Raw genomic sequence first — 22,472 nt, 5'->3', positions numbered from 1 at the left:
CCTGCCTGATTGGCCGGATTGGGGGGCAGTACAGGAAGCTGATTGGTCCATCCTACACTTCCTGGAGTTTTAAAAGTACGGTTCCCAACAGCTAGCGAGGCTCTTTCTGGCATCAGCACCTGTTTGCTGTTCTTGCTTTCCAAACCTTATTTAGCATTTTTGAATTGTTAGGTTTTGTGCCGTGGTTTTGTTTATAAATTGTATATTTTGTAAATAGTATTAAATCTGTAGGGGTGAACTGCCATTTTCTTTGGACTGTTTTCACATTAGGGAGTTAGGGTTAGCGACTGTCTTTTGGTTTGTTTATTTCTATCAGGCTAGCTAGCACTTTCTGTGGGAAATGGCTTATTTTGTTTATTATGTTGGCCTTGGTTCGCCCTGAGTTGTAGTGTCATGTTTTGTTTGACACTTTCTTTCGTTTAAAATAAATATCATTCTGTTGGAACATCTCGATCCTGGATTTTGGTTTGGGGATCGGAGAGGGAACATGCTAATTTATCTTTGTATGTTGCACCCTGACCCCCTAGACAGGGGCGTAACAGACCAGTACAGTTATAGTACTTTGTACTTTGCCACATTTATCTTCTTCTTAGCAAGTGTCATGCATTCTGCTTCTCCAGCGTTTTTAAGAGCTGTTGATGATGTCAAATGCAGCTTACGGCCACACCGCTCTCTAAGCGCCCGATCCCGTCCGATCTCGGCAGCCAAATAGGGCCGGGCCTTGTTAGTACTTGGTAGGAAGACCGCCTGGGAATACCAGGTGCTGTAAGCTTCTTTGCTTGGGTTTACGGGCAGCACAAGCTGGTGTTACTGCCTATTTATTCATAGAAATTGTACTATATTTTCATCAAATTTTGTTCTTTCATTGCTGTTTTGCTACTTTATTGGTTTGCCAACCATCGTGCTTCATTACTAGTAGACCATGTTACGGTCCTGGCCATATGTGTTGTTTTTATTTTCTTGTTCTTATAGGTGCCCTGCCTGATTGGCCGGATTGGGGGGCAGTACAGGAAGCTGATTGGTCCATCCTACACTTCCTGGAGTTTTAAAAGTACGGTTCCCAACAGCTAGCGAGGCTCTTTCTGGCATCAGCACCTGTTTGCTGTTCTTGGTTTCCAAACCTTATTTAGCATTTTTGAATTGTTAGGTTTTGTGCCGTGGTTTTGTTTATAAATTGTATATTTTGTAAATAGTATTAAATCTGTAGGGGTGAACTGCCATTTTCTTTGGACTGTTTTCACATTAGGGAGTTAGGGTTAGCGACTGTCTTTTGGTTTGTTTATTTCTATCAGGCTAGCTAGCACTTTCTGTGGGAAATGGCTTATTTTGTTTATTATGTTGGCCTTGGTTCGCCCTGAGTTGTAGTGTCATGTTTTGTTTGACACTTTCTTTCGTTTAAAATAAATATCATTCTGTTGGAACATCTCGATCCTGGAGTTTGGTTTGGGGATCGGAGAGGGAACATGCTAATTTATCTTTGTATGTTTCACCCTGACCCCCTAGACAGGGGCGTAACAGACCAGTACAGTTATAGTACTTTGTACTTTGCCACATTTATCTTCTTCTTAGCAAGTGTCATGCATTCTGCTTCTCTAGCGTTTTTAAGAGCTGTTGATGATGTCAAATGCAGCTTACGGCCACACCGCTCTCTAAGCGCCCGATCTCGTCCGATCTCGGCAGCCAAATAGAGCCGGGCCTGGTTAGTACTTGGTAGGAAGACCGCCTGGGAATACCAGGTGCTGTAAGCTTTTTTGCTTGGGTTTACGGGCAGCACAAGCTGGTGTTACTGCCTATTTATTCATAGAAATTGTTCTATATTTTCATCAAATTTTGTTCTTTCATTGCTGTTTTGCTACTTTATTGGTTTGCCAACCATCGTGCTTCATTACTAGTAGACCATGTTACGGTCCTGGCCATATGTGTTGTTTTTATTTTCTTGTTCTTATAGGTGCCCTGCCTGATTGGCCGGATTGGGGGGCAGTACAGGAAGCTGATTGGTCCATCCTACACTTCCTGGAGTTTTAAAAGTACGGTTCCCAACAGCTAGCGAGGCTCTTTCTGGCATCAGCACCTGTTTGCTGTTCTTGGTTTCCAAACCTTATTTAGCATTTTTGAATTGTTAGGTTTTGTGCCGTGGTTTTGTTTATAAATTGTATATTTTGTAAATAGTATTAAATCTGTAGGGGTGAACTGCCATTTTCTTTGGACTGTTTTCACATTAGGGAGTTAGGGTTAGCGACTGTCTTTTGGTTTGTTTATTTCTATCAGGCTAGCTAGCACTTTCTGTGGGAAATGGCTTATTTTGTTTATTATGTTGGCCTTGGTTCGCCCTGAGTTGTAGTGTCATGTTTTGTTTGACACTTTCTTTCGTTTAAAATAAATATCATTCTGTTGGAACATCTCGATCCTGGATTTTGGTTTGGGGATCGGAGAGGGAACATGCTAATTTATCTTTGTATGTTGCACCCTGACCCCCTAGACAGGGGCGTAACAGACCAGTACAGTTATAGTACTTTGTACTTTGCCACATTTATCTTCTTCTTAGCAAGTGTCATGCATTCTGCTTCTCCAGCGTTTTTAAGAGCTGTTGATGATGTCAAATGCAGCTTACGGCCACACCGCTCTCTAAGCGCCCGATCTCGTCCGATCTCGGCAGCCAAATAGAGCCGGGCCTGGTTAGTACTTGGTAGGAAGACCGCCTGGGAATACCAGGTGCTGTAAGCTTTTTTGCTTGGGTTTACGGGCAGCACAAGCTGGTTTTACTGCCTATTTATTCATAGAAATTGTTCTATATTTTCATCAAATTTTGTTCTTTCATTGCTGTTTTGCTACTTTATTGGTTTGTCAACCATCGTGCTTCATTACTAGTAGACCATGTCACGGTCCTGGCCATATGTGTTGTTTTTATTTTGTTGTTCTTATAGGTGCCCTTCCTGATTGGCCGGATTTGGGGGAAGTACAGGAAGCTGATTGGTCCATCCTACACTTCCTGGAGTTTTAAAAGTACGGTTCCCAACAGCTAGCGAGGCTCTTTCTGGCAGCAGCACCTGTTTGCTGTTCTTGCTTTCCAAACCTTATTTAGCATTTTTGAATTGTTAGGTTTTGTGCCGTGGTTTTGTTTATAAATTGTATATTTTGTAAATAGTATTAAATCTGTAGGGGTGGACTGCCATTTTCTTTTGATTGTTTTCTCTTGTTTTCACATTAGGGAGTTAGGGTTAGCGACTGTCTTTTGGTTTGTTTATTTCTATCAGGCTAGCTAGCACTTTCTGTGGGAAATGGCTTATTTTGTTTATTATGTTGGCCTTGGTTCGCCCTGAGTTGTAGTGTCATGTTTTGTTTGACACTTTCTTTCGTTTAAAATAAATATCATTCTGTTGGAACATCTCGATCCTGGATTTTGGTTTGGGGATCGGAGAGGGAACATGCTAATTTATCTTTGTATGTTGCACCCTGACCCCTAGACAAGGGCGTAACAGACCAGTACAGTTATAGTACTTTGTACTTTGCCACATTTATCTTCTTCTTAGCAAGTGTCATGCATTCTGCTTCTCCAGCGTTTTTAAGAGCTGTTGATGATGTCAAATGCAGCTTACGGCCACACCGCTCTCTAAGCGCCCGATCTCGTCCGATTTCGGCAGCCAAATAGAGCCGGGCCTGGTTAGTACTTGGTAGGAAGACCGCCTGGGAATACCAGGTGCTGTAAGCTTTTTTGCTTGGGTTTACGGGCAGCACAAGCTGGTGTTACTGCCTATTTATTCATAGAAATTGTTCTATATTTTCATCAAATTTTGTTCTTTCATTACTGTTTTGCTACTTTATTGGTTTGCCAACCATCGTGCTTCATTACTAGTAGACCATGTTACGGTCCTGGCCATATGTGTTGTTTTTATTTTCTTGTTCTTATAGGTGCCCTGCCTGATTGGCCGGATTGGGGGGCAGTACAGGAAGCTGATTGGTCCATCCTACACTTCCTGGAGTTTTAAAAGTACGGTTCCCAACAGCTAGCGAGGCTCTTTCTGGCATCAGCACCTGTTTGCTGTTCTTGGTTTCCAAACCTCATTTAGCATTTTTGAATTGTTAGGTTTTGTGCCGTGGTTTTGTTTATAAATTGTATATTTTGTAAATAGTATTAAATCTGTAGGGGTGAACTGCCATTTTCTTTGGACTGTTTTCACATTAGGGAGTTAGGGTTAGCGACTGTCTTTTGGTTTGTTTATTTCTATCAGGCTAGCTAGCACTTTCTGTGGGAAATGGCTTATTTTGTTTATTGTGTTGGCCTTGGTTCGCCCTGAGTTGTAGTGTCATGTTTTGTTTGACACTTTCTTTCGTTTAAAATAAATATCATTCTGTTGGAACATCTCGATCCTGGATTTTGGTTTGGGGATCGGAGAGGGAACATGCTAATTTATCTTTGTATGTTGCACCCTGACCCCCTAGACAGGGGCGTAACAGACCAGTACAGTTATAGTACTTTGTACTTTGCCACATTTATCTTCTTCTTAGCAAGTGTCATGCAATCTGCTTCTCCAGCGTTTTTAAGAGCTGTTGATGATGTCAAATGCAGCTTACGGCCACACTGCTCTCTAAGCGCCCGATCCCGTCCGATCTCGGCAGCCAAATAGGGCCGGGCCTTGTTAGTACTTGGTAGGAAGACCGCCTGGGAATACCACGTGCTGTAAGCTTCTTTGCTTGGGTTTACGGGCAACACAAGCTCGTGTTACTGCCTATTTATTCATAGAAATTGTACTATATTTTCATCAAATTTTGTTCTTTCATTGCTGTTTTGCTACTTTATTGGTTTGCCAACCATCGTGCTTCATTACTAGTAGACCATGTTACGGTCCTGGCCATATGTGTAGTTTTTATTTTCTTGTTCTTATAGGTGCCCTGCCTGATTGGCCGGATTGGGGGGCAGTACAGGAAGCTGATTGGTCCATCCTTCACTTCCTGGAGTTTTAAAAGTACGGTTCCCAACAGCTAGCGAGGCTCTTTCTGGCAGCAGCACCTGTTTGCTGTTCTTGGTTTCCAAACCTTATTTAGCATTTTTGAATTGTTAGGTTTTGTGCCGTGGTTTTGTTTATAAATTGTATATTTTGTAAATAGTATTAAATCTGTAGGGGTGAACTGCCATTTTCTTTGGACTGTTTTCACATTAGGGAGTTAGGGTTAGCGACTGTCTTTTGGTTTGTTTATTTCTATCAGGCTAGCTAGCACTTTCTGTGGGAAATGGCTTATTTTGTTTATTATGTTGGCCTTGGTTCGCCCTGAGTTGTAGTGTCATGTTTTGTTTGACACTTTCTTTCGTTTAAAATAAATATCATTCTGTTGGAACATCTCGATCCTGGATTTTGGTTTGGGGATCGGAGAGGGAACATGCTAATTTATCTTTGTATGTTGCACCCTGACCCCCTAGACAGGGGCGTAACAGACCAGTACAGTTATAGTACTTTGTACTTTGCCACATTTATCTTCTTCTTAGCAAGTGTCATGCATTCTACTTCTCCAGCGTTTTTAAGAGCTGTTGATGATGTCAAATGCAGCTTACGGCCACACCGCTCTCTAAGCGCCCGATCTCGTCCGATCTCGGCAGCCAAATAGAGCCGGGCCTGGTTAGTACTTGGTAGGAAGACCGCCTGGGAATACCAGGTGCTGTAAGCTTTTTTGCTTGGGTTTACGGGCAGCACAAGCTGGTGTTACTGCCTATTTATTCATAGAAATTGTTCTATATTTTCATCAAATTTTGTTCTTACATTGCTGTTTTGCTACTTTATTGGTTTGCCAACCATCGTGCTTCATTACTAGTAGACCATGTTACGGTCCTGGCCATATGTGTTGTTTTTATTTTGTTGTTCTTATAGGTGCCCTGCCTGATTGGCCGGATTGGGGGGCAGTACAGGAAGCTGATTGGTCCATCCTACACTTCCTGGAGTTTTAAAAGTACGGTTCCCAACAGCTAGCGAGGCTCTTTCTGGCATCAGCACCTGTTTGCTGTTCTTGGTTTCCAAACCTTATTTAGCATTTTTGAATTGTTAGGTTTTGTGCCGTGGTTTTGTTTATAAATTGTATATTTTGTAAATAGTATTAAATCTGTAGGGGTGAACTGCCATTTTCTTTGGACTGTTTTCACATTAGGGAGTTAGGGTTAGCGACTGTCTTTTGGTTTGTTTATTTCTATCAGGCTAGCTAGCACTTTCTGTGGGAAATGGCTTATTTTGTTTATTATGTTGGCCTTGGTTCGCCCTGAGTTGTAGTGTCATGTTTTGTTTGACACTTTCTTTCGTTTAAAATAAATATCATTCTGTTGGAACATCTCGATCCTGGATTTTGGTTTGGGGATCGGAGAGGGAACATGCTAATTTATCTTTGTATGTTGCACCCTGACCCCTAGACAAGGGCGTAACAGACCAGTACAGTTATAGTACTTTGTACTTTGCCACATTTATCTTCTTCTTAGCAAGTGTCATGCATTCTCCTTCTCCAGCGTTTTTAAGAGCTGTTGATGATGTCAAATGCAGCTTACGGCCACACAGCTCTCTAAGCGCCCGATCTCGTCCGATTTCGGCAGCCAAATAGAGCCGGGCCTGGTTAGTACTTGGTAGGAAGACCGCCTGGGAATACCAGGTGCTGTAAGCTTTTTTGCTTGGGTTTACGGGCAGCACAAGCTGGTGTTACTGCCTATTTATTCATAGAAATTGTTCTATATTTTCATCAAATTTTGTTCGTTCATTACTGTTTTGCTACTTTATTGGTTTGCCAACCATCGTGCTTCATTACTAGTAGACCATGTTACGGTCCTGGCCATATGTGTTGTTTTTATTTTTTTGTTCTTATAGGTGCCCTGCCTGATTGGCCGGATTGGGGGGCAGTACAGGAAGCTGATTGGTCCATCCTACACTTCCTGGAGTTTTAAAAGTACGGTTCCCAACAGCTAGCGAGGCTCTTTCTGGTATCAGCACCTGTTTGCTGTTCTTGGTTTCCAAACCTCATTTAGCATTTTTAAATTGTTAGGTTTTGTGCCGTGGTTTTGTTTATAAATTGTATATTTTGTAAATAGTATTAAATCTGTAGGGGTGAACTGCCATTTTCTTTGGACTTTTTTCACATTAGGGAGTTAGGGTTAGCGACTGTCTTTTGGTTTGTTTATTTCTATCAGGCTAGCTAGCACTTTCTGTGGGAAATGGCTTATTTTGTTTATTGTGTTGGCCTTGGTTCGCCCTGAGTTGTAGTGTCATGTTTTGTTTGACACTTTCTTTCGTTTAAAATAAATATCATTCTGTTGGAACATCTCGATCCTGGATTTTGGTTTGGGGATCGGAGAGGGAACATGCTAATTTATCTTTGTATGTTGCACCCTGACCCCCTAGACAGGGGCGTAACAGACCAGTACAGTTATAGTATTTTGTACTTTGCCACATTTATCTTCTTCTTAGCAAGTGTCATGCATACTGCTTCTCCAGCGTTTTTAAGAGCTGTTGATGATGTCAAATGCAGCTTACGGCCACACTGCTCTCTAAGCGCTCGATCCCGTCCGATCTCGGCAGCCAAATAGGGCCGGGCCTTGTTAGTACTTGGTAGGAAGACCGCCTGGGAATACCACGTGCTGTAAGCTTTTTTGCTTGGGTTTACGGGCAGCACAAGCTGGTGTTACTGCCTATTTATTCATAGAAATTGTTCTATATTTTCATCAAATTTTGTTCTTACATTGCTGTTTTGCTACTTTATTGGTTTGCCAACCATCGTGCTTCATTACTAGTAGACCATGTTACGGTCCTGGCCATATGTGTTGTTTTTATTTTGTTGTTCTTATAGGTGCCCTGCCTGATTGGCCGGATTGGGGGGCAGTACAGGAAGCTGATTGGTCCATCCTACACTTCCTGGAGTTTTAAAAGTACGGTTCCCAACAGCTAGCGAGGCTCTTTCTGGCATCAGCACCTGTTTGCTGTTCTTGGTTTCCAAACCTTATTTAGCATTTTTGAATTGTTAGGTTTTGTGCCGTGGTTTTGTTTATAAATTGTATATTTTGTAAATAGTATTAAATCTGTAGGGGTGAACTGCCATTTTCTTTGGACTGTTTTCACATTAGGGAGTTAGGGTTAGCGACTGTCTTTTGGTTTGTTTATTTCTATCAGGCTAGCTAGCACTTTCTGTGGGAAATGGCTTATTTTGTTTATTATGTTGGCCTTGGTTCGCCCTGAGTTGTAGTGTCATGTTTTGTTTGACACTTTCTTTCGTTTAAAATAAATATCATTCTGTTGGAACATCTCGATCCTGGATTTTGGTTTGGGGATCGGAGAGGGAACATGCTAATTTATCTTTGTATGTTGCACCCTGACCCCTAGACAAGGGCGTAACAGACCAGTACAGTTATAGTACTTTGTACTTTGCCACATTTATCTTCTTCTTAGCAAGTGTCATGCATTCTCCTTCTCCAGCGTTTTTAAGAGCTGTTGATGATGTCAAATGCAGCTTACGGCCACACCGCTCTCTAAGCGCCCGATCTCGTCCGATTTCGGCAGCCAAATAGAGCCGGGCCTGGTTAGTACTTGGTAGGAAGACCGCCTGGGAATACCAGGTGCTGTAAGCTTTTTTGCTTGGGTTTACGGGCAGCACAAGCTGGTGTTACTGCCTATTTATTCATAGAAATTGTTCTATATTTTCATCAAATTTTGTTCTTTCATTACTGTTTTGCTACTTTATTGGTTTGCCAACCATCGTGCTTCATTACTAGTAGACCATGTTACGGTCCTGGCCATATGTGTTGTTTTTATTTTTTTGTTCTTATAGGTGCCCTGCCTGATTGGCCGGATTGGGGGGCAGTACAGGAAGCTGATTGGTCCATCCTACACTTCCTGGAGTTTTAAAAGTACGGTTCCCAACAGCTAGCGAGGCTCTTTCTGGTATCAGCACCTGTTTGCTGTTCTTGGTTTCCAAACCTCATTTAGCATTTTTAAATTGTTAGGTTTTGTGCCGTGGTTTTGTTTATAAATTGTATATTTTGTAAATAGTATTAAATCTGTAGGGGTGAACTGCCATTTTCTTTGGACTTTTTTCACATTAGGGAGTTAGGGTTAGCGACTGTCTTTTGGTTTGTTTATTTCTATCAGGCTAGCTAGCACTTTCTGTGGGAAATGGCTTATTTTGTTTATTGTGTTGGCCTTGGTTCGCCCTGAGTTGTAGTGTCATGTTTTGTTTGACACTTTCTTTCGTTTAAAATAAATATCATTCTGTTGGAACATCTCGATCCTGGATTTTGGTTTGGGGATCGGAGAGGGAACATGCTAATTTATCTTTGTATGTTGCACCCTGACCCCCTAGACAGGGGCGTAACAGACCAGTACAGTTATAGTATTTTGTACTTTGCCACATTTATCTTCTTCTTAGCAAGTGTCATGCATACTGCTTCTCCAGCGTTTTTAAGAGCTGTTGATGATGTCAAATGCAGCTTACGGCCACACTGCTCTCTAAGCGCTCGATCCCGTCCGATCTCGGCAGCCAAATAGGGCCGGGCCTTGTTAGTACTTGGTAGGAAGACCGCCTGGGAATACCACGTGCTGTAAGCTTCTTTGCTTGGGTTTACGGGCAACACAAGCTCGTGTTACTGCCTATTTTATTCATAGAAATTGTACTATATTTTCATCAAATTTTGTTCTTTCATTGCTGTTTTGCTACTTTATTGGTTTGCCAACCATCGTGCTTCATTACTAGTAGACCATGTTACGGTCCTGGCCATATGTGTAGTTTTTATTTTCTTGTTTCTATAGGTGCCCTGCCTGATTGGCCGGATTGGGGGGCAGTACAGGAAGCTGATTGGTCCATCCTTCACTTCCTGGAGTTTTAAAAGTACGGTTCCCAACAGCTAGCGAGGCTCTTTCTGGCAGCAGCACCTGTTTGCTGTTCTTGGTTTCCAAACCTTATTTAGCATTTTTGAATTGTTAGGTTTTGTGCCGTGGTTTTGTTTATAAATTGTATATTTTGTAAATAGTATTAAATCTGTAGGGTGAACTGCCATTTTCTTTGGACTGTTTTCACATTAGGGAGTTAGGGTTAGCGACTGTCTTTTGGTTTGTTTATTTCTATCAGGCTAGCTAGCACTTTCTGTGGAAATGGCTTATTTTGTTTATTATGTTGGCCTTGGTTCGCCCTGAGTTGTAGTGTCATGTTTTGTTTGACACTTTCTTTCGTTTAAAATAAATATCATTCTGTTGGAACATCTCGATCCTGGATTTTGGTTTGGGGATCGGAGAGGGAACATGCTAATTTATCTTTGTATGTTGCACCCTGACCCCCTAGACAGGGGCGTAACAGACCAGTACAGTTATAGTACTTTGTACTTTGCCACAATTTATCTTCTTCTTAGCAATTGTCATGCATTCTACTTCTCCAGCGTTTTTAAGAGCTGTTGATGATGTCAAATGCAGCTTACGGCCACACCGCTCTCTAAGCGCCCGATCTCGTCCGATCTCGGCAGCCAAATAGAGCCGGGCCTGGTTAGTACTTGGTAGGAAGACCGCCTGGGAATACCAGGTGCTGTAAGCTTTTTTGCTTGGGTTTACGGGCAGCACAAGCTGGTGTTACTGCCTATTTATTCATAGAAATTGTTCTATATTTTCATCAAATTTTGTTCTTACATTGCTGTTTTGCTACTTTATTGGTTTGCCAACCATCGTGCTTCATTACTAGTAGACCATGTTACGGTCCTGGCCATATGTGTTGTTTTTATTTTGTTGTTCTTATAGGTGCCCTGCCTGATTGGCCGGATTGGGGGGCAGTACAGGAAGCTGATTGGTCCATCCTACACTTCCTGGAGTTTTAAAAGTACGGTTCCCAACAGCTAGCGAGGCTCTTTCTGGCATAAGCACCTGTTTGCTGTTCTTGGTTTCCAAACCTTATTTAGCATTTTTGAATTGTTAGGTTTTGTGCCGTGGTTTGGTTTATAAATTGTATATTTTGTAAATAGTATTAAATCTGTAGGGGTGAACTGCCATTTTCTTTGGACTGTTTTCACATTAGGGAGTTAGGGTTAGCGACTGTCTTTTGGTTTGTTTATTTCTTTCAGGCTAGCTAGCACTTTCTGTGGGAAATGGCTTATTTTGTTTATTATGTTGGCCTTGGTTGGCCCTGAGTTGTAGTGTCATGTTTTGTTTGACACTTTCTTTCGTTTAAAATAAATATCATTCTGTTGGAACATCTCGATCCTGGATTTTGGTTTGGGGATCGGAGAGGGAACATGCTAATTTATCTTTGTATGTTGCACCCTGACCCCCTAGACAGGGGCGTAACAGACCAGTACAGTTATAGTACTTTGTACTTTGCCACATTTATCTTCTTCTTAGCAAGTGTCATGCATTCTGCTTCTCCAGCGTTTTTAAGAGCTGTTGATGATGTCAAATGCAGCTTACGGCCACACCGCTCTCTAAGCGCCCGATCCCGTCCGATCTCGGCAGCCAAATAGGGCCGGGCCTTGTTAGTACTTGGTAGGAAGACCGCCTGGGAATACCACGTGCTGTAAGCTTCTTTGCTTGGGTTTACGGGCAGCACAAGCTGGTGTTACTGCCTATTTATTCATAGAAATTGTTCTATATTTTCATCAAATTTTGTTCTTTCATTGCTGTTTTGCTACTTTATTGGTTTGCCAACCATCGTGCTTCATTACTAGTAGACCATGTTACGGTCCTGGCCATATGTGTTGTTTTTATTTTCTTGTTCTTATAGGTGCCCTGCCTGATTGGCCGGATTGGGGGGCAGTACAGGAAGCTGATTGGTCCATCCTACACTTCCTGGAGTTTTAAAAGTACGGTTCCCAACAGCTAGCGAGGCTCTTTCTGGCATCAGCACCTGTTTGCTGTTCTTGGTTTCCAAACCTTATTTAGCATTTTTGAATTGTTAGGTTTTGTGCCGTGGTTTTGTTTATAAATTGTATATTTTGTAAATAGTATTAAATCTGTAGGGGTGAACTGCCATTTTCTTTGGATTGTTTTCACATTAGGGAGTTAGGGTTAGCGACTGTCTTTTGGTTTGTTTATTTCTATCAGGCTAGCTAGCACTTTCTGTGGGAAATGGCTTATTTTGTTTATTATGTTGGCCTTGGTTCGCCCTGAGTTGTAGTGTCATGTTTTGTTTGACACTTTCTTTCGTTTAAAATAAATATCATTCTGTTGGAACATCTCGATCCTGGATTTTGGTTTGGGGATCGGAGAGGGAACATGCTAATTTATCTTTGTATGTTGCACCCTGACCCCCTAGTCAAGTCAAGTGGCTTTTATTGTCATTTCTACTATACACAGTTGTTCACAGTACACAGTTGAAACGAGATAACGTTCCTCCAAGAACCAAGGTGCTACAAACAACACAAGTTATAATAAAGTGCATCGAGTGCAACCAAGTGCAAACAGTGCAGACGAAAAAACAGTACAGACGTACAGTGTAGACAGACAACACAAGTAACACAGGACAGGACACAAGACACAAGACCCAAGACAGTGCCGACCAGTAAACCTACTGTATACTATTTTACAGTACAGTACAGTTCAGTTAAGTGTGCTAGGGGTGTTAAAAAAAAGAGCAGCTTGTAAACGGTATAGTGCATTTAAATGTCCAGCATGTAAAAAAAGTGCAATTGCATTGGAATGTGCAAAAAAAAACAGCAGGTAAACAGTGTAGTGCAGTAAATGTAGAATGATAAAAGTAAATAAATAATAAATAAGTGGTGGTGGAATGAGATGAGTAGTGAGTGATGAGAATGTGCTGAGTTCGGTTTGCAGTGTGTTTAAGTTCTATTTCAGTTCTGTGTGTTGAGGAGCCTGATGGCTTGTGGGAAAAAACTGTTGCATAGTCTGGATGTGGTGGGCCGAATGCTTCGGAACCTCTTTCCTGATGGCAGGAGTGTGAAGAGTGTGTGTGATGGGTGTGTGCGGTCGTCCACAATGCTGTTGGCTTTGCGGATGCAGCGTGTGGTGTAAATGTGCATGATAGAGGGCAGAGAGACTCCGATGATCTTCTCAGCTGTCCTCACTATCCTCTGTAGGGTCTTGCGATCCGCGACGGTGCAGTTCCCAAACCAGGCAGTGATGCAGCTGCTCAGGATGCTCTCAATGGTCCCTCTGTAGAACATGGTCAGGATGGGGGGAGGGAGATGGGCTTTCCTCAGCCTTCTCAGGAAGTAGAGACGCTGCTGGGCCTTCTTGGTGATGGAGCTGGTGTTGACTGACCAGGTGAGGTTGTCCGCCAGATGAACACCAAGGAATTTGGTGCTCTTGACTATCTCCACTGAGGATCCATCGATGATCAATGGAGAATGGTCACCCTGTGCTCTCCTGAAGTCCACAACCATCTCTTTAGTTTTGTTAACGTTCAGAGACAGGTTGTTTGCTCCACACCAGGCTGTTAATCGTTGCACCTCCTCTCTGTAGGCTGACTCGTCGTTCTTGCTGATTAAACCCACCACGGTCGTGTCATCAGCAAACTTGACTAAGTGGTTTGAGCTGTGCATTGCTACACAGTCGTGCGTCAGCAGAGTGAACAGTAGAGGGCTGAGCACACAGCCCTGAGGGGCTCCAGTGCTCAGTGTGGTGGTGCTGGAGATGTTGTTCCCGATCCGGACTGACTGGGGTCTCCCAGTCAGGAAGTCCAGAATCCAGTTGCAGAGGGAGGTGTTCAGGCCCAGTATGCTCAATTTCTCAGTCAGGTGCTGAGGGATGATTGTGTTGAATGCTGAGCTGAAGTCAATGAACAGCATTCGTACGTATGAGTCCTTACTGTCCAGGTGGGTGAGGGCCAGATGGAGGGTCGTGGAGATGGCATCGTCCGTGGAACGATTTGGACGATACGCAAACTGCATGGGGTCCAGGGAGGTTGGGAGTTGGGTCTTAATGTGCCTCATGACGAGCCTCTCGAAGCACTTCATCACGATGGGTGTGAGCGCGACGGGACGGTAGTCATTGAGGCAGGAGACAGTAGACTTCTTAGGCACAGGCACGATGGTCGTTGCCTTGAGGCACGTAGGAACAACGTTGCTGCTCAGGGAGATGTTGAAGATGTCTGTGAAGACATCCGCTAGCTGTTCTGCGCACTCCCTGAGCACTCTGCCAGGAATGTTGTCTGGTCCAGCAGACTTCCGTGGGTTAACTCTGCATAGAGTTTTCCTCACTTCAGCTGTGGTTAGACAGAGCACCTGGTCACTGGGAGGTGGAGTGGACTTCCTCGCCTTCACGTTGTTCTGTGCCTCAAACCGGGCGTAGAAGTGGTTCAGCGCATCTGGGAGGGAGGCGTCGCGGTCACAATCAGGTGAAGTTGTCTTGTAGTTCGTGATCGCCTGGATGCCCTGCCACATGCGCCGGGTGTCTCCGCTGTCTTCGAAGTGGTCGTGGATTTTCTTTGAGTGTGCGCGCTTTGCCTCTCTAATGGCACGGGACAGTTTGGCCCTTGCTGTTCTCAAGGCCGTCTTGTCCCCTGTTCTGAAGGCAGCGTCTCTTTGTTTCAGCAGCGCACACACATTGGCATTTATCCACGGCTTCCTGTTGGAGCGTGTAGTGATGGTCTTGGAGATGGTCACATCGTCAACGCACTTGCTGATGTAGCTGGTTACTGTTGACGTGTATTCCTCCAAGTTGATGGAATCGCCGTTGGTTGCGGCCTCCCTAAACATGTCCCAGTCAGTGCACTCAAAACAGTCTTGAAGAGCAGAAGTAGCTCCTGCTGGCCAGGTTTTCACCTGTTTCAGAAACGGTTTAGAGCGTCTGACGAGCGGTCTGTATGCTGGAATTAGCATAACCGAGATGTGGTCTGAGTAGCCGAGATGGGGGCGGGGCTCCGCACGATACGCGCCGGGGATGTTTGTGTAAACAAGATCCAGCGTGTTCCCTCCTCTCGTTGCAAAGTCCACATGCTGATGAAGTTTAGGGAGCACAGTCCTGAGATTCGCATGGTTGAAATCTCCGGCAATAATAAACAGTCCGTCGGGGTGAGCGTTCTGCAGGTCGCTAATAGCACCGTAGAGTTCACACAGTGCCTCCTTAGCATTAGCGCTGGGGGGAATGTACACTCCGACAATGAAAACAGTGGTGAATTCCCGTGGTAAATAGAACGGTCTGCATCTAACAGTCACAAACTCCACTAGCGATGAGCAGAAACGTGAGACAAGCACAGAGTTCTTGCACCACTCCGTGTTGATGTAAACACACACGCCACCACCGCGAGTCTTACCGCACAGAGCAGCGTTTCTGTCGGCGCGAAACACGGTTAGCCCGTCTAGCTGGATGGCGGCTTCCGGAACTCTGTCACTGAGCCACGTCTCCGTGAAAACAAAGATGCAGCAGTCTCTGAATTCTCGCCGCGTGGTCCGCTGGAGTCGGATTTAGTCTAGTTTATTGTCCAGGGAGCAGACGTTGGAGAGGAGAATGGACGGTAGAGCCGGCCGGCTAGGGTTAGCATTTAGCCTAGCACGGACACCCGCCCGCTTGCCGCGCTTCCGCTTCCTCGAGCAGCGCTTCCGACGTCCCCTCACCTGGCCACCGGCGTCAGGTGACACCGAGGGCTGGGGGCCTGGTATTTGTCGCTGGGGTCGTAGCAAGCCGAGGTCGCGAAGGTTACCAATTACTTCCTCGTGCAGATTATTGTATGTATGAACCCTGTGCCGCAGCAATGTCTGGCGGTCGTAAACATGAACACAGCTGACTGTGGTGTCCATGTACTGTAAAGGGTCTGGCTAAATACGGCAAAAACACCATTTGTTGGATCCGGAGAGGCCGCTGCGAGCTACTGCCGCGCCGCCATCTTGTTCCACAGCCTAGACAGGGGCGTAACAGACCAGTACAGTTATAGTACTTTGTACTTTGCCACATTTATCTTCTTCTTAGCAAGTGTCATGCATTCTGCTTCTCCAGCGTTTTTAAGAGCTGTTGATGATGTCAAATGCAGCTTACGGCCACACTGCTCTCTAAGCGCCCGATCCCGTCCGATCTCGGCAGCCAAATAGGGCCGGGCCTTGTTAGTACTTGGTAGGAAGACCGCCTGGGAATACCACGTGCTGTAAGCTTCTTTGCTTGGGTTTACGGGCAGCACAAGCTGGTGTTACTGCCTATTTATTCATAGAAATTGTTCTATATTTTCATCAAATTTTGTTCTTTCATTGCTGTTTTGCTACTTTATTGGTTTGCCAACCATCGTGCTTCATTACTAGTAGACCATGTTACGGTCCTGGCCATATGTGTTGTTTTTATTTTCTTGTTCTTATAGGTGCCCTGCCTGATTGGCCGGATTGGGGGGCAGTACAGGAAGCTGATTGGTCCATCCTACACTTCCTGGAGTTTTAAAAGTACGGTTCCCAACAGCTAGCGAGGCTCTTTCTGGCATCAGCACCTGTTTGCTGTTCTTGCTTTCCAAACCTTATTTAGCATTTTTGAATTGTTAGGTTTTGTGCCGTGGTTTTGTTTATAAATTGTATATTTTGTAAATAGTATTAAATCTGTAGGGGTGAACTGCCATTTTCTTTGGACTGTTTTCACATTAGGGAGTTAGGGTTAGCGACTGTCTTTTGGTTTGTTTATTTCTATCAGGCTAGCTAGCACTTTCTGTGGGAAATGGCTTATTTTGTTTATTATGTTGGCCTTGGTTCGCCCTGAGTTGTAGTGTCATGTTTTGTTTGACACTTTCTTTCGTTTAAAATAAATATCATTCTGTTGGAACATCTCGATCCTGGATTTTGGTTTGGGGATCGGAGAGGGAACATGCTAATTTATCTTTGTATGTTGCACCCTGACCCCCTAGACAGGGGCGTAACAGACCAGTACAGTTATAGTACTTTGTACTTTGCCACATTTATCTTCTTCTTAGCAAGTGTCATGCATTCTGCTTCTCCAGCGTTTTTAAGAGCTGTTGATGATGTCAAATGCAGCTTACGGCCACACCGCTCTCTAAGCGCCCGATCCCGTCCGATCTCGGCAGCCAAATAGGGCCGGGCCTTGTTAGTACTTGGTAGGAAGACCGCCTGGGAATACCAGGTGCTGTAAGCTTCTTTGCTTGGGTTTACGGGCAGCACAAGCTGGTGTTACTGCCTATTTATTCATAGAAATTGTACTATATTTTCATCAAATTTTGTTCTTTCATTGCTGTTTTGCTACTTTATTGGTTTGCCAACCATCGTGCTTCATTACTAGTAGACCATGTTACGGTCCTGGCCATATGTGTTGTTTTTATTTTCTTGTTCTTATAGGTGCCCTGCCTGATTGGCCGGATTGGGGGGCAGTACAGGAAGCTGATTGGTCCATCCTACACTTCCTGGAGTTTTAAAAGTACGGTTCCCAACAGCTAGCGAGGCTCTTTCTGGCATCAGCACCTGTTTGCTGTTCTTGGTTTCCAAACCTTATTTAGCATTTTTGAATTGTTAGGTTTTGTGCCGTGGTTTTGTTTATAAATTGTATATTTTGTAAATAGTATTAAATCTGTAGGGGTGAACTGCCATTTTCTTTGGACTGTTTTCACATTAGGGAGTTAGGGTTAGCGACTGTCTTTTGGTTTGTTTATTTCTATCAGGCTAGCTAGCACTTTCTGTGGGAAATGGCTTATTTTGTTTATTATGTTGGCCTTGGTTCGCCCTGAGTTGTAGTGTCATGTTTTGTTTGACACTTTCTTTCGTTTAAAATAAATATCATTCTGTTGGAACATCTCGATCCTGGAGTTTGGTTTGGGGATCGGAGAGGGAACATGCTAATTTATCTTTGTATGTTTCACCCTGACCCCCTAGACAGGGGCGTAACAGACCAGTACAGTTATAGTACTTTGTACTTTGCCACATTTATCTTCTTCTTAGCAAGTGTCATGCATTCTGCTTCTCTAGCGTTTTTAAGAGCTGTTGATGATGTCAAATGCAGCTTACGGCCACACCGCTCTCTAAGCGCCCGATCTCGTCCGATCTCGGCAGCCAAATAGAGCCGGGCCTGGTTAGTACTTGGTAGGAAGACCGCCTGGGAATACCAGGTGCTGTAAGCTTTTTTGCTTGGGTTTACGGGCAGCACAAGCTGGTGTTACTGCCTATTTATTCATAGAAATTGTTCTATATTTTCATCAAATTTTGTTCTTTCATTGCTGTTTTGCTACTTTATTGGTTTGCCAACCATCGTGCTTCATTACTAGTAGACCATGTTACGGTCCTGGCCATATGTGTTGTTTTTATTTTCTTGTTCTTATAGGTGCCCTGCCTGATTGGCCGGATTGGGGGGCAGTACAGGAAGCTGATTGGTCCATCCTACACTTCCTGGAGTTTTAAAAGTACGGTTCCCAACAGCTAGCGAGGCTCTTTCTGGCATCAGCACCTGTTTGCTGTTCTTGGTTTCCAAACCTTATTTAGCATTTTTGAATTGTTAGGTTTTGTGCCGTGGTTTTGTTTATAAATTGTATATTTTGTAAATAGTATTAAATCTGTAGGGGTGAACTGCCATTTTCTTTGGACTGTTTTCACATTAGGGAGTTAGGGTTAGCGACTGTCTTTTGGTTTGTTTATTTCTATCAGGCTAGCTAGCACTTTCTGTGGGAAATGGCTTATTTTGTTTATTATGTTGGCCTTGGTTCGCCCTGAGTTGTAGTGTCATGTTTTGTTTGACACTTTCTTTCGTTTAAAATAAATATCATTCTGTTGGAACATCTCGATCCTGGATTTTGGTTTGGGGATCGGAGAGGGAACATGCTAATTTATCTTTGTATGTTGCACCCTGACCCCCTAGACAGGGGCGTAACAGACCAGTACAGTTATAGTACTTTGTACTTTGCCACATTTATCTTCTTCTTAGCAAGTGTCATGCATTCTGCTTCTCCAGCGTTTTTAAGAGCTGTTGATGATGTCAAATGCAGCTTACGGCCACACCGCTCTCTAAGCGCCCGATCTCGTCCGATCTCGGCAGCCAAATAGAGCCGGGCCTGGTTAGTACTTGGTAGGAAGACCGCCTGGGAATACCAGGTGCTGTAAGCTTTTTTGCTTGGGTTTACGGGCAGCACAAGCTGGTTTTACTGCCTATTTATTCATAGAAATTGTTCTATATTTTCATCAAATTTTGTTCTTTCATTGCTGTTTTGCTACTTTATTGGTTTGTCAACCATCGTGCTTCATTACTAGTAGACCATGTCACGGTCCTGGCCATATGTGTTGTTTTTATTTTGTTGTTCTTATAGGTGCCCTTCCTGATTGGCCGGATTTGGGGGAAGTACAGGAAGCTGATTGGTCCATCCTACACTTCCTGGAGTTTTAAAAGTACGGTTCCCAACAGCTAGCGAGGCTCTTTCTGGCAGCAGCACCTGTTTGCTGTTCTTGCTTTCCAAACCTTATTTAGCATTTTTGAATTGTTAGGTTTTGTGCCGTGGTTTTGTTTATAAATTGTATATTTTGTAAATAGTATTAAATCTGTAGGGGTGGACTGCCATTTTCTTTTGATTGTTTTCTCTTGTTTTCACATTAGGGAGTTAGGGTTAGCGACTGTCTTTTGGTTTGTTTATTTCTATCAGGCTAGCTAGCACTTTCTGTGGGAAATGGCTTATTTTGTTTATTATGTTGGCCTTGGTTCGCCCTGAGTTGTAGTGTCATGTTTTGTTTGACACTTTCTTTCGTTTAAAATAAATATCATTCTGTTGGAACATCTCGATCCTGGATTTTGGTTTGGGGATCGGAGAGGGAACATGCTAATTTATCTTTGTATGTTGCACCCTGACCCCCTAGACAAGGGCGTAACAGACCAGTACAGTTATAGTACTTTGTACTTTGCCACATTTATCTTCTTCTTAGCAAGTGTCATGCATTCTGCTTCTCTAGCGTTTTTAAGAGCTGTTGATGATGTCAAATGCAGCTTACGGCCACACCGCTCTCTAAGCGCCCGATCTCGTCCGATCTCGGCAGCCAAATAGAGCCGGGCCTGGTTAGTACTTGGTAGGAAGACCGCCTGGGAATACCAGGTGCTGTAAGCTTTTTTGCTTGGGTTTACGGGCAGCACAAGCTGGTGTTACTGCCTATTTATTCATAGAAATTGTTCTATATTTTCATCAAATTTTGTTCTTTCATTGCTGTTTTGCTACTTTATTGGTTTGCCAACCATCGTGCTTCATTACTAGTAGACCATGTTACGGTCCTGGCCATATGTGTTGTTTTTATTTTCTTGTTCTTATAGGTGCCCTGCCTGATTGGCCGGATTGGGGGGCAGTACAGGAAGCTGATTGGTCCATCCTACACTTCCTGGAGTTTTAAAAGTACGGTTCCCAACAGCTAGCGAGGCTCTTTCTGGCATCAGCACCTGTTTGCTGTTCTTGGTTTCCAAACCTTATTTAGCATTTTTGAATTGTTAGGTTTTGTGCCGTGGTTTTGTTTATAAATTGTATATTTTGTAAATAGTATTAAATCTGTAGGGGTGAACTGCCATTTTCTTTGGACTGTTTTCACATTAGGGAGTTAGGGTTAGCGACTGTCTTTTGGTTTGTTTATTTCTATCAGGCTAGCTAGCACTTTCTGTGGGAAATGGCTTATTTTGTTTATTGTGTTGGCCTTGGTTCGCCCTGAGTTGTAGTGTCATGTTTTGTTTGACACTTTCTTTCGTTTAAAATAAATATCATTCTGTTGGAACATCTCGATCCTGGATTTTGGTTTGGGGATGGGAGAGGGAACATGCTAATTTATCTTTGTATGTTGCACCCTGACCCCCTAGACAGGGGCGTAACAGACCAGTACAGTTATAGTACTTTGTACTTTGCCACATTTATCTTCTTCTTAGCAAGTGTCATGCATTCTACTTCTCCAGCGTTTTTAAGAGCTGTTGATGATGTCAAATGCAGCTTACGGCCACACCGCTCTCTAAGCGCCCGATCTCGTCCGATCTCGGCAGCCAAATAGAGCCGGGCCTGGTTAGTACTTGGTAGGAAGACCGCCTGGGAATACCAGGTGCTGTAAGCTTTTTTGCTTGGGTTTACGGGCAGCACAAGCTGGTGTTACTGCCTATTTATTCATAGAAATTGTACTATATTTTCATCAAATTTTGTTCTTTCATTGCTGTTTTGCTACTTTATTGGTTTGCCAACCATCGTGCTTCATTACTAGTAGACCATGTTACGGTCCTGGCCATATGTGTAGTTTTTATTTTCTTGTTCTTATAGGTGCCCTGCCTGATTGGCCGGATTGGGGGGCAGTACAGGAAGCTGATTGGTCCATCCTACACTTCCTGGAGTTTTAAAAGTACGGTTCCCAACAGCTAGCGAGGCTCTTTCTGGCATCAGCACCTGTTTGCTGTTTTTGGTTTCCAAACCTTATTTAGCATTTTTGAATTGTTAGGTTTTGTGCCGTGGTTTTGTTTATAAATTGTATATTTTGTAAATAGTATTAAATCTGTAGGGGTGAACTGCCATTTTCTTTGGACTGTTTTCACATTAGGGAGTTAGGGTTAGCGACTGTCTTTTGGTTTGTTTATTTCTATCAGGCTAGCTAGCACTTTCTGTGGGAAATGGCTTATTTTGTTTATTATGTTGGCCTTGGTTCGCCCTGAGTTGTAGTGTCATGTTTTGTTTGACACTTTCTTTCGTTTAAAATAAATATCATTCTGTTGGAACATCTCGATCCTGGATTTTGGTTTGGGGATGGGAGAGGGAACATGCTAATTTATCTTTGTATGTTGCACCCTGACCCCCTAGACAGGGGCGTAACAGACCAGTACAGTTATAGTACTTTGTACTTTGCCACATTTATCTTCTTCTTAGCAAGTGTCATGCATTCTACTTCTCCAGCGTTTTTAAGAGCTGTTGATGATGTCAAATGCAGCTTACGGCCACACCGCTCTCTAAGCGCCCGATCTCGTCCGATCTCGGCAGCCAAATAGAGCCGGGCCTGGTTAGTACTTGGTAGGAAGACCGCCTGGGAATACCAGGTGCTGTAAGCTTTTTTGCTTGGGTTTACGGGCAGCACAAGCTGGTGTTACTGCCTGTTTATTCATAGAAATTGTTCTATATTTTCATCAAATTTTGTTCTTTCATTGCTGTTTTGCTACTTTATTGGTTTGCCAACCATCGTGCTTCATTACTAGTAGACCATGTTACGGTCCTGGCCATATGTGTTGTTTTTATTTTCTTGTTCTTATAGGTGCCCTGCCTGATTGGCCGGATTGGGGGGCAGTACAGGAAGCTGATTGGTCCATCCTACACTTCCTGGAGTTTTAAAAGTACGGTTCCCAACAGCTAGCGAGGCTCTTTCTGGCAGCAGCACCTGTTTGCTGTTCTTGGTTTCCAAACCTTATTTAGCATTTTTGAATTGTTAGGTTTTGTGCCGTGGTTTTGTTTATAAATTGTATATTTTGTAAATAGTATTAAATCTGTAGGGGTGAACTGCCATTTTCTTTGGACTGTTTTCACATTAGGGAGTTAGGGTTAGCGACTGTCTTTTGGTTTGTTTATTTCTATCAGGCTAGCTAGCACTTTCTGTGGGAAATGGCTTATTTTGTTTATTATGTTTG

General features: G+C 43.5%; 19 pseudogenes; all 19 read left to right on the top strand.

The window, feature by feature from the left end:
- The first annotated feature begins 653 nt into the window (after positions 1–653).
- On the top strand, positions 654–772 carry LOC137112204 (5S ribosomal RNA; annotated as a pseudogene).
- An 857-nt stretch (positions 773–1,629) lies between these two features.
- LOC137111824 (5S ribosomal RNA) lies at positions 1,630–1,748 on the top strand (annotated as a pseudogene).
- Positions 1,749–2,605: 857 nt separating this feature from the next.
- LOC137111822 (5S ribosomal RNA) lies at positions 2,606–2,724 on the top strand (annotated as a pseudogene).
- Positions 2,725–3,590: 866 nt separating this feature from the next.
- LOC137112127 (5S ribosomal RNA) lies at positions 3,591–3,709 on the top strand (annotated as a pseudogene).
- Positions 3,710–4,566: 857 nt separating this feature from the next.
- LOC137111622 (5S ribosomal RNA) lies at positions 4,567–4,685 on the top strand (annotated as a pseudogene).
- Positions 4,686–5,542: 857 nt separating this feature from the next.
- On the top strand, positions 5,543–5,661 carry LOC137111821 (5S ribosomal RNA; annotated as a pseudogene).
- An 856-nt stretch (positions 5,662–6,517) lies between these two features.
- LOC137111506 (5S ribosomal RNA) lies at positions 6,518–6,636 on the top strand (annotated as a pseudogene).
- Positions 6,637–7,493: 857 nt separating this feature from the next.
- LOC137111663 (5S ribosomal RNA) lies at positions 7,494–7,612 on the top strand (annotated as a pseudogene).
- An 856-nt stretch (positions 7,613–8,468) lies between these two features.
- LOC137112126 (5S ribosomal RNA) lies at positions 8,469–8,587 on the top strand (annotated as a pseudogene).
- Positions 8,588–9,444: 857 nt separating this feature from the next.
- Positions 9,445–9,563, top strand: LOC137111662 (5S ribosomal RNA; annotated as a pseudogene).
- An 857-nt stretch (positions 9,564–10,420) lies between these two features.
- Positions 10,421–10,539, top strand: LOC137111820 (5S ribosomal RNA; annotated as a pseudogene).
- An 857-nt stretch (positions 10,540–11,396) lies between these two features.
- LOC137111539 (5S ribosomal RNA) lies at positions 11,397–11,515 on the top strand (annotated as a pseudogene).
- A 4,402-nt stretch (positions 11,516–15,917) lies between these two features.
- Positions 15,918–16,036, top strand: LOC137111621 (5S ribosomal RNA; annotated as a pseudogene).
- An 857-nt stretch (positions 16,037–16,893) lies between these two features.
- LOC137112203 (5S ribosomal RNA) lies at positions 16,894–17,012 on the top strand (annotated as a pseudogene).
- An 857-nt stretch (positions 17,013–17,869) lies between these two features.
- LOC137111819 (5S ribosomal RNA) lies at positions 17,870–17,988 on the top strand (annotated as a pseudogene).
- Positions 17,989–18,845: 857 nt separating this feature from the next.
- LOC137111817 (5S ribosomal RNA) lies at positions 18,846–18,964 on the top strand (annotated as a pseudogene).
- Positions 18,965–19,831: 867 nt separating this feature from the next.
- Positions 19,832–19,950, top strand: LOC137111816 (5S ribosomal RNA; annotated as a pseudogene).
- Positions 19,951–20,807: 857 nt separating this feature from the next.
- On the top strand, positions 20,808–20,926 carry LOC137111815 (5S ribosomal RNA; annotated as a pseudogene).
- Positions 20,927–21,783: 857 nt separating this feature from the next.
- Positions 21,784–21,902, top strand: LOC137111814 (5S ribosomal RNA; annotated as a pseudogene).
- The last annotated feature ends 570 nt before the right edge of the window (positions 21,903–22,472 follow it).

This window comes from Channa argus, unplaced genomic scaffold (assembly GCF_033026475.1).
Source record: "Channa argus isolate prfri unplaced genomic scaffold, Channa argus male v1.0 Contig011, whole genome shotgun sequence".
NCBI lineage: Eukaryota > Metazoa > Chordata > Actinopteri > Anabantiformes > Channidae > Channa > Channa argus.
The sequence above is the reverse complement of the archived record's forward strand: the minus strand, read 5'-3'. Positions and strand labels throughout refer to the sequence as shown.